The sequence below is a fragment of the Pinus tabuliformis genome, chromosome 8 (genome assembly GCF_031772625.1).
Source record: "Pinus tabuliformis cultivar Carrire ecotype Pingquan chromosome 8, CPIR1, whole genome shotgun sequence".
NCBI lineage: Eukaryota > Viridiplantae > Streptophyta > Pinopsida > Pinales > Pinaceae > Pinus > Pinus tabuliformis.
Genome location: NC_142294.1, coordinates 1713207918 through 1713216391, shown reverse-complemented (window position 1 = coordinate 1713216391; position 8474 = coordinate 1713207918). Strand labels below are relative to the sequence as shown.

The 8474-nt window shown below is 36.5% G+C and overlaps 1 pseudogene; it reads left to right on the top strand.

Annotated features, from left to right (window-relative positions):
- Nucleotides 1–243: 243 nt before the first annotated feature.
- On the top strand, nucleotides 244–1317 carry LOC149242865 (chaperone protein dnaJ 10 pseudogene; annotated as a pseudogene).
- Nucleotides 1318–8474: the final 7157 nt, after the last annotated feature.

Below are 8474 nucleotides of genomic sequence, written 5' to 3'. Positions count from 1 at the left end.
CATAGTTGAGTAGGGTGAGATATTATACTGGGAGGTGTCACTCTAAAAAAATTCTCATATAGGGAGAAAGTTCTTACGGTGACTTGAACAATTAAGGAGTCTTTGTCAAGGGATGTAACCTAGATGTCGCTTGGGTTAACTTGAATTTGTTGATCACACATAAGTATCATCAAGAAAATGTACTAATTCACCCTCCAAAAGCCCTAATGTATAGCTAGGTAGTAATCAAGAGCCCCAAGAGCAATGGAAATAATGATGGACCCAACCGCAGTCTTTGCTGCGCTCTTTGGAGGCGACTTATTTGAAGACTATATAGGTCAACTTTCAACGGCTTCAATGTTTCCTTTTGATAAGTTGACTGAAGGTGATGAGACAGATACGAAGAAACTAAAACAGAATATGAAGGGTGTCAAAAAGGAAAGAGAAGAAGACTATATAGGTCAACTTTCAACGGCTTCAATGTTTCCTTTTGATAAGTTGACTGAAGGTGATGAGACAGATACGAAGAAACTAAAACAGAATATGAAGGGTGTCAAAAAGGAAAGAGAAGAAAAACTTGCGCAGATTTTGAAGGATCGTCTTAATCAGTATGTAAAAGGTGACAAGGTAGGGTTTATACAACAAGCTAAATCTGAGGTTAAATTGCTGTGTTGTTCAGCTAATGGAAGCAATATGGTGCAGAAAATCGGTTACATGTATGAAAGAGAAGCAACAAAGGAACTTGGAAAGAAGGCCATATATTTTGGTTTGCCATTTATAGCAGAATGGTTGAGAAGCAAAGGGCATTCTATAAAATCTCAACTCACTGCAGCAAAAGGTGCTTTTGCGCTACTATGATTACTAGAAGATATCAAACAGCAGCAGAGTACAGAGTAGAATTATTGTGAAGTTGATTTCGAAGAATTTTTGCAGTCCAACAAAGAATTGATTGTCAGCTCACTTTCGAAAGTAAATGTGCCTGACATTGAAGGCACCCTGTCGCACGTTTGCCAGATGGTGTTGCAGGATAAGAGGTCAACGAAAGAAGAACTTCAAGGTGGTGCGGAAGGTTTGAAGACTCTCGGACAGATTTTCCGAACCGCGAAACTACAAAATGAAGATCGAATTCCAGAAAATGAGACTTCTCGTAGGCTGGGTAAGAGAGAATGCAAAGATGATGCAATCTCTCCCGATACATCACCAAAGAATCATGGCACCAATACTCCTTTTTTCTGCGAGGGCTGTGGAACTAGATCGTGGTTGCGTCAATCAATGGATACCGTTTTGCGGTTTTGGAACGGTCTTGCAAGAAAGGTTTTTCCAACCAAATGCAAGTAGCAGTAAAATTATTTTAACTTTCCTATTTGACTATTTCAATTTGGATGGTTTTTGCTAGTCAGATTTTCTACGTTGGTTTTCGTTTTTCATGACCTATTTTGAAATATTAGGATTGTTCTGGGCAACTGCTTATGAACAATACAATATTCTTAAGAACAATAGAATATGCTTAAGAACAATGCAATATGATCCTACAGAATAAAAACATGAATGGAAGCTAGAAATAATTATGTCAGCCTTCGATTCTTTCAAACCCAAAGAAATTTTCAATGTTAAACTTTTTGTCCTCACCAAAAGAAATTTTCAATGATAAACTTTTTGTGCTAATTTTTTTAATCAATTGTCATGTGCCTATAACCAAGATATACATTTGTTGTTGATAACTAAGACCTCCGTAATTTCAGACGGCATCCATTAATTTTAGTTTCTAACACCATATAATGTCCATGACATTGCGAGTAATCAATAAAAATTATCTCGTCCTCTAAGATCCGTTTTTGTTTGATAGTAGAGCTATAATTCATTTCAATTCATTTCAACGATTGGGAATTTTTATCTCAAGTCGACAAAAGGAAAATATTCCTACCATTAGCATTGTATTACATTAATGGTTTCCTTATTGGTGTTTTTTCCTACTAGGAAAGGTTAGAAAGGTTAGAGTCATTTACCAAGAAAGATCTCCTTTGATTTTAGCGCAGTGGCTCTCATTTTTTTTATGAGATCATTCTTTGATTCTAGAACAGGGGGTTTCATTTCGTAGAATGTGAGTTCAAATGAGATATGGTTTTTAACACCAAAATGGAAAGAAAGTGATGTTGAAAGAACCATTTTATGAATTGATTTTAATATGTTAGTAGGTTTTAGTTCAACAAAATTGATTTTGGAATAACCAATTTCTAAAATGAGCTAAAGTGACACTAAACTGATCTCTAAAGAAAAGGAAAAAATCTTTGAAAACTTCTAATTAAGTTGGTAACTATACAAAAATATATTTCTTGTGAAAAAATTTAGACAAATAAACTAAGTTCTCAAGTAAGCTAACTTCTCAAGTATGTTAGAGTAAAATAAGAGTGTTTACTCATACTTTTATGGAACAGCCCACCTTAATTCCTAGACTTATTTTACTCTGTTTTAATTCAATGTTTTGCTTTTAAGAGTTTACATGTACACTATTTTTATAGCTTGAAAACTCTAATTTCTGATTTGTACAAACAAATAGGATTTTTGAATTAGAGATAATGAATTTTGTAATAAAATTATCCATATTTCCATTCTGTTTAACTTGGGCCAAATACATGTGATTCTATTTTCGTAAAGGATAGAAAACATAAATGAACATATAAATAATTATGTCAACCTTGGATTCTTTCCAATTCAAAGAAATTTTCAACTTTAAACTTGTTGTGCTAAACTTTCAATCAATTATAATGTGGTTATCTATAGCTAATATATGCATTTCTTGTTGAGAACAGAGATGTCCCTAATATTAGAGCGCATTCATTAATATACTTTTTAGAACTGAGATATCGCTAATATTAGAGGGAATTCATTAATATATATTTTTTAATTTATTGTATCGTTACGTGGCAACATTTTCCTCATGTAATGGGATGTAAAGCATCTTTTTATGTTATTTTGTTTTTTAGGTGGGATAATTTTCCATGATTTTTCAAAAAACAAGATTCATCAATTTCCATTTTTTATAAAAATGATTACCCAAATTTTACGATATAAAATTATTTTACCTTTAAAATCACCAACCTTATATAGAGGCTATATATAAAATGATTATAAATTTGAATAATTTTACAAATATATTAGTAAACATTTTATAGTTTTCATATTAGAGACTAGTGAGATTCACCAATATTTTTAAACTTCAAGATAATTTTCCATCGTTAAAATTTTCCCTCGTTTATACTTACGAACCTCGAATATAAAAGAAATTTTTTAATTAGGGGAATTCTTATATAAAATAGTGACTTTTTTTAAGTAATGTTACACGCAATATCTGTCACATATACATATACTAGAAATTGAACCAATTGTTGCAAAGGCAACTCTGTAAGGCAATAACATATAACACTAATTAATGATTCTTTGAAAGATGACGTATCTAATTTCCCTTGCCCTTTAAAAAGCATCCTAAATTCTTGTACCACTCACCTCAGCATCCACCCTAGATATCCTAGGTTATTCTTAACTGATTAAGAGTATAGAATTTCTAGGGTGATGTTCTAGGTGCACTAAAATACTTGTGAGGTTGAGCACCTTGTATGGGGTTCATTGTAGCCTTGTCTATATTCTGTGATTTCTTGTCACGCTTTTCTTGTGGCTACAACATAGTTTTGGTTGCCACTTAGCTATCATGATTCAAAACTCAGACAGCATCTTAGATCATTGGAGCACTGGATATATTTTATGAGCTAGTGTGATGTTTTGTTTGTCATAATGATTCAGAACTCAGTTATTATATCCCAATATTGACTTTATCATTTCCTTTTCTGTATATGAACCCTTTAAAAATACCACAGGATCATTTGATTTTACATTGCGATCTCCCCAACATGGGTGGGGGTTTTAGTAATTGGAGTGCAACTTGGGTGATTATTGTTAGAAATTGTTGTATAAGATGGGAATGATCAATGGTCTATGGGAAATATGGATGTCATAATAGATATATACTTTGAATTGTTCAGTGTCTCTAGCCACCATTCAGCTAATAGGATCCATTTCAACTAACAATGTCACTACATCACTACGTCAATGAGAGAGACCATTTATTTTAGCTTGTGACATCCCTAGCCCTTTCCTATGATTGCGGATCAAGTTATAGACTAGAATAGACTCTATGTTTAGAAGGCTCTGAAATATCTACGGGATGGAGAGAAAGGTTATAATAGAATTTGTACAAAAACTCAGGGTTTTCTCAAGTTACTATATGTGTGTTGTAAATACTCAGATCTAAAAAAAAAATCATATATATGCTCACTTTCTTAGAGGAAAAATTGAACAATCTATGTCAACTTTAAACCATTTCGATCTTCAGGTTCTATTGTTTTCCCCCTTGTTTATTGTCAATCCTCGTCTTCTAATGTTGTAAAACATCTTTCATATAACTACTTGTTTAGAGGAAAAACCCAACGTGTTATATAAGCTATTCAAATATTCATCCTTTATTAATTTTTCATCCTTCCTGATATACAATACATCACAACATCACATGCACTTGATCATTAACATCTCTTTGCCTGGAAAGGAAGCATGGACTTTTCTCTATTTATAGCTTTCTATCTCTTTGTTTCCATTGTTAGGTGAGGAGAGTTCACACTGAATTGACAAATTCTATGTCATTCATTCATGAATTTTTTTTCTCTTGAGAATGTGTTGTTCTATGTTATCTTTTCTTTAGGCACTCTTCTTACCAACCTGAATAATCTTAAGATTGTACTATAATGAACCTAGATTTTGTACAAATCATACTTACATATTGGTGAGGGTTTTATATGGATGTCGTTAACCATTTTATGTTGATTTGATTTCATACTTAGTGAGTGTTTTTCTAAGTTTTCATTATATTTTTGAGTGCTTTAAAAGGAATTGATTTATATTTCAGTAGATAATATGAAGTTGGTTGCTTTCTTTTCTTTGTGTAGATAGTAAAACATAATGGAGTGGTGGATTTCATCACTTCAAGAGCAATAAAAGAAAGGATATTGAGGAAAGAGCTCCAACATAGAGAGAGATTTGGTGACAATAATGGAATTGGTGAACATGTCTTGCTCTATAGTGTTGGCTACTAGTCATATCTTTCTTGATCTTGAATAGAAGACTGTAAGTTTACATTTATGGTATACTACATTAACTATGAAATTGCCAACATTTAGGGCATACTTGCCATCACATTGGTAGAGAAAATTATAATAGAGTATCACACTTTTATTATCACATCTAAATTCTCCTATATGAGACAACGATGGCTTTCATCACTTCAAGAGAAGTAAAAACAAGTCTATTGAGAAAATAACTCCAAAAATGAGAGGGGTTTGATAAAAACTGTGGAATTAGCAAACATGTCTTACTCTGTGGTGTTAGCTATTAGGCATATCTTTCTTGATCTTGTATGTGTGAAAACTTCTAGTCTAAATAACCCCTACTGCACCAAAAAATGAATTTACTTCACCTACTTGATTTAATATACTTTAATCTGTCATTTTCTAATTGTTGTTGCTTAGCAATGGAAAAGCGTCTGAAATCTCTGAACTTACTGTGTTCAACATAACATCACGTGAATGTAAGAATCAGACTGCTAATAGTCTCTGACTCTCTAAATATTCTGCACTACTACTAACTTCTAAACTATTCCATCTCCACTACTACTAACCATGGTCTCTGCTGATCAGTCTTTGGTCTCAAGCTACTGCATCAGTCTCTCCAAACAATCCATTGCATCATTTGACATTATGTCCATCTCACTACTACTGATTCTCGAGCTCTTGTAGTAAGGAATTAATCCAAGAGATGGACTCCTCAAGGATCCTACCCACATGTAGTCCTCCCAACTACAACTCAATATCAACCCATTTCCCTCCTGAAGATTCGTGGGCTCTCATGGAAAACTTATCTTCATCAATTTTTTCCAGAGTAGCCTTAAGATCATGTTTCTCATCGTTATCCTTTTGCTTCAAAGGCCACTGGGATGCAAAGTGGCCAATCTCACCACATCTGAAACATTTCACCTTCAAAATGTCCTTCCCCCACTTCTGCTTTTGTTTTCCCTTTGATGTTAGAGCCATGTTTTCCTGCTCCTCCTTGGACTTCATTCCACTTCCACTACTGCCATTGAGGTTGACATTAATTAGGTCTCTCTTTAATTCCTCGTGTTGAAAAACTACCCATATCTCCTCCCATGAAGGTACTCTTTCCCTTCCCAATATACTTTGGACGAATACATGCTATTCATCCGAGACTCCATTCAGGGTCATCCTTACCATCACGGTAGACTGAGGAGTAGAAACTACTATAGCAAGCTGGTCTCTGGGGTCTTGAAGACATTGAAGATAGAAGTTACCCCATTCAATGTCCATTACAAATTTCTTTCTTGGTACATCTTCCATTGTTTTGAAGAGCCTTCATTGACTAAAGACAAAGCTTCCCACATCTCTAGAGCTATATGTTTGCCTTGAAAGTGTGATACCACATGATCTCAAACTCCATCGAATTTGAACCTCTTCACCTTCCCCTTCTTGGCCTTGTACTTCTTTCTCTGATCATTGTCTGTAGGAACAACTACAATGCTCTTAACATAGGCTTCAAGATCATAATCCTCCAAAACAACTAAGATTATGGTCTTCCATATGACATAGTTGGAAGCGCATTCCAACCTATCCTGATCTCTAAGCCTGATCCGGATTTAAACAGGAACGCAATAAAATATAGAGATAAGCATAAAGACAACTATGCAGCGGAAATAATACTTCATTTCATTACTGTAAAATACGAAAATATTCTTACAAATAGAAATGGAAATAACCCAGCTAGGGCGATGGTAGCTTATCTCTGAGAAGAGATGTGTCGGCTACATGCCTCTGAACTATTCTCCAAAAAAACTGTGTTACAATGAGGCTCGAGGGCCTATTTATTGTTGAGAAACAATGGAAAACCCTTCACATTCCAAAACCTAACCCTAGAAGATGAAATGACAAATTGTGGGCCCCGTTTTTGGGTAAGTTGGTACATCAACTTCCCGGGGTCGTGAATTGGTCGTACTATCTCCGTTTGACGTGCATGATAGCCCATTGGAAAGATCTCTCCGAGGATGACGACGGAAAAGATGATTTTTAGATAAAAAAATTGTTGGCGGTGGATTTCCCAAAAAACGTCTTTTAGGGCCTCAAAACGGCTCTGGAAGCTTAGGACCCGAAAAACTGCTAAAAATAGTAAATTGTGCTATAATTAAGGAAACAGAAAAACTAAAAGAGACAGTTGTGGGGGTCCAAATGGGATAGGTGGGTGGCCACCAACATCCACCTGGATCATTCCTCCCACCTTAGGAAGCAATGGTCCCCATTGTGTTGAGTTCCTCCCTGAGATGAGGAAGCTTCTGCTGAGCTGGGTCTCTGGTGAGCTGTTCTGCAATCTCTGTCCAGAAATAGTGGGGAGCATGGTCGGCGACAGTCCACATTGAACACTCAGTGCAAGCGAAGGAATGGAGGAATGTTGTGCTTCAAAGCATTGTTTCCCGTAGCCTTGTTACTGGTGTAAGGACCATGTCGAAGTGGTCTGAGTTTTTGATGGGTTCTAGTAAGGAAATCCCTCTGCAAATGTAACCAAACATTGTCGCCCACCTGAAACTTGTGTGGTACCCCTCTGGGTAAGGAGAAGTTGTTCCTGTGTTCTGTCACGACTGTATCCCTCTGTTGATGATTTTGTGTGGAGGAACCCTTCGCGGGGGTCATGAATGTAGCAACGATCTTCCCCTTACTTTGGGAGCAAACCAGACAAAAAATAAATTTCCTAGTCTGTGAGATGAGCTTGCTGCCTTTCTTAGCAGTGATCAAAGAGGTGGCGGTAGGTGGGGCTACCTCCAGTATCATGTATAATGAATTATCCAAAGAAATGATGACATCGCGAGGCCTTGACTCATACACAGCATGTCGCCTCCACAAGTATGGCTGGCCTAATAGTACATCACACACATCCAGAGGTGTAACATCACACAATACCTCGTTTGTGAAGGGCTTGATGCTGTAGGGAAGGTGGCACTGCTGGCGAACTTTGAGATCTCGTCCTTCGTGAAGCCAACCGATATTGTACGGCTGTGGGTGTGGTGTAGTTGGTAGGCCCAACCACTTCATGACCTCTGCTGAAATGAGGTTCTTTTGGCTGCCACTGTCGACAATGAATTGTAGCGGCGAACCCTTCACCCACATCTGTGAGTGGAAAATACATTCCCCCTCCTCTGGATCTTCGGGCTCATTTTTATGGATCTTGGTAGTAGCAACAGTGGCGCTGGGATCCGCATCAATGATCTGCTTCCCTTTGTCATTCCCCTTGTCGGGTCCTGACTCAGTCGGAACATGCATCTGAATCGGAAGCCTTCAACTCGGCCACCAGCGACTGCTTGGTCCGACACTCACTTGTGTTATGAGTGGGAC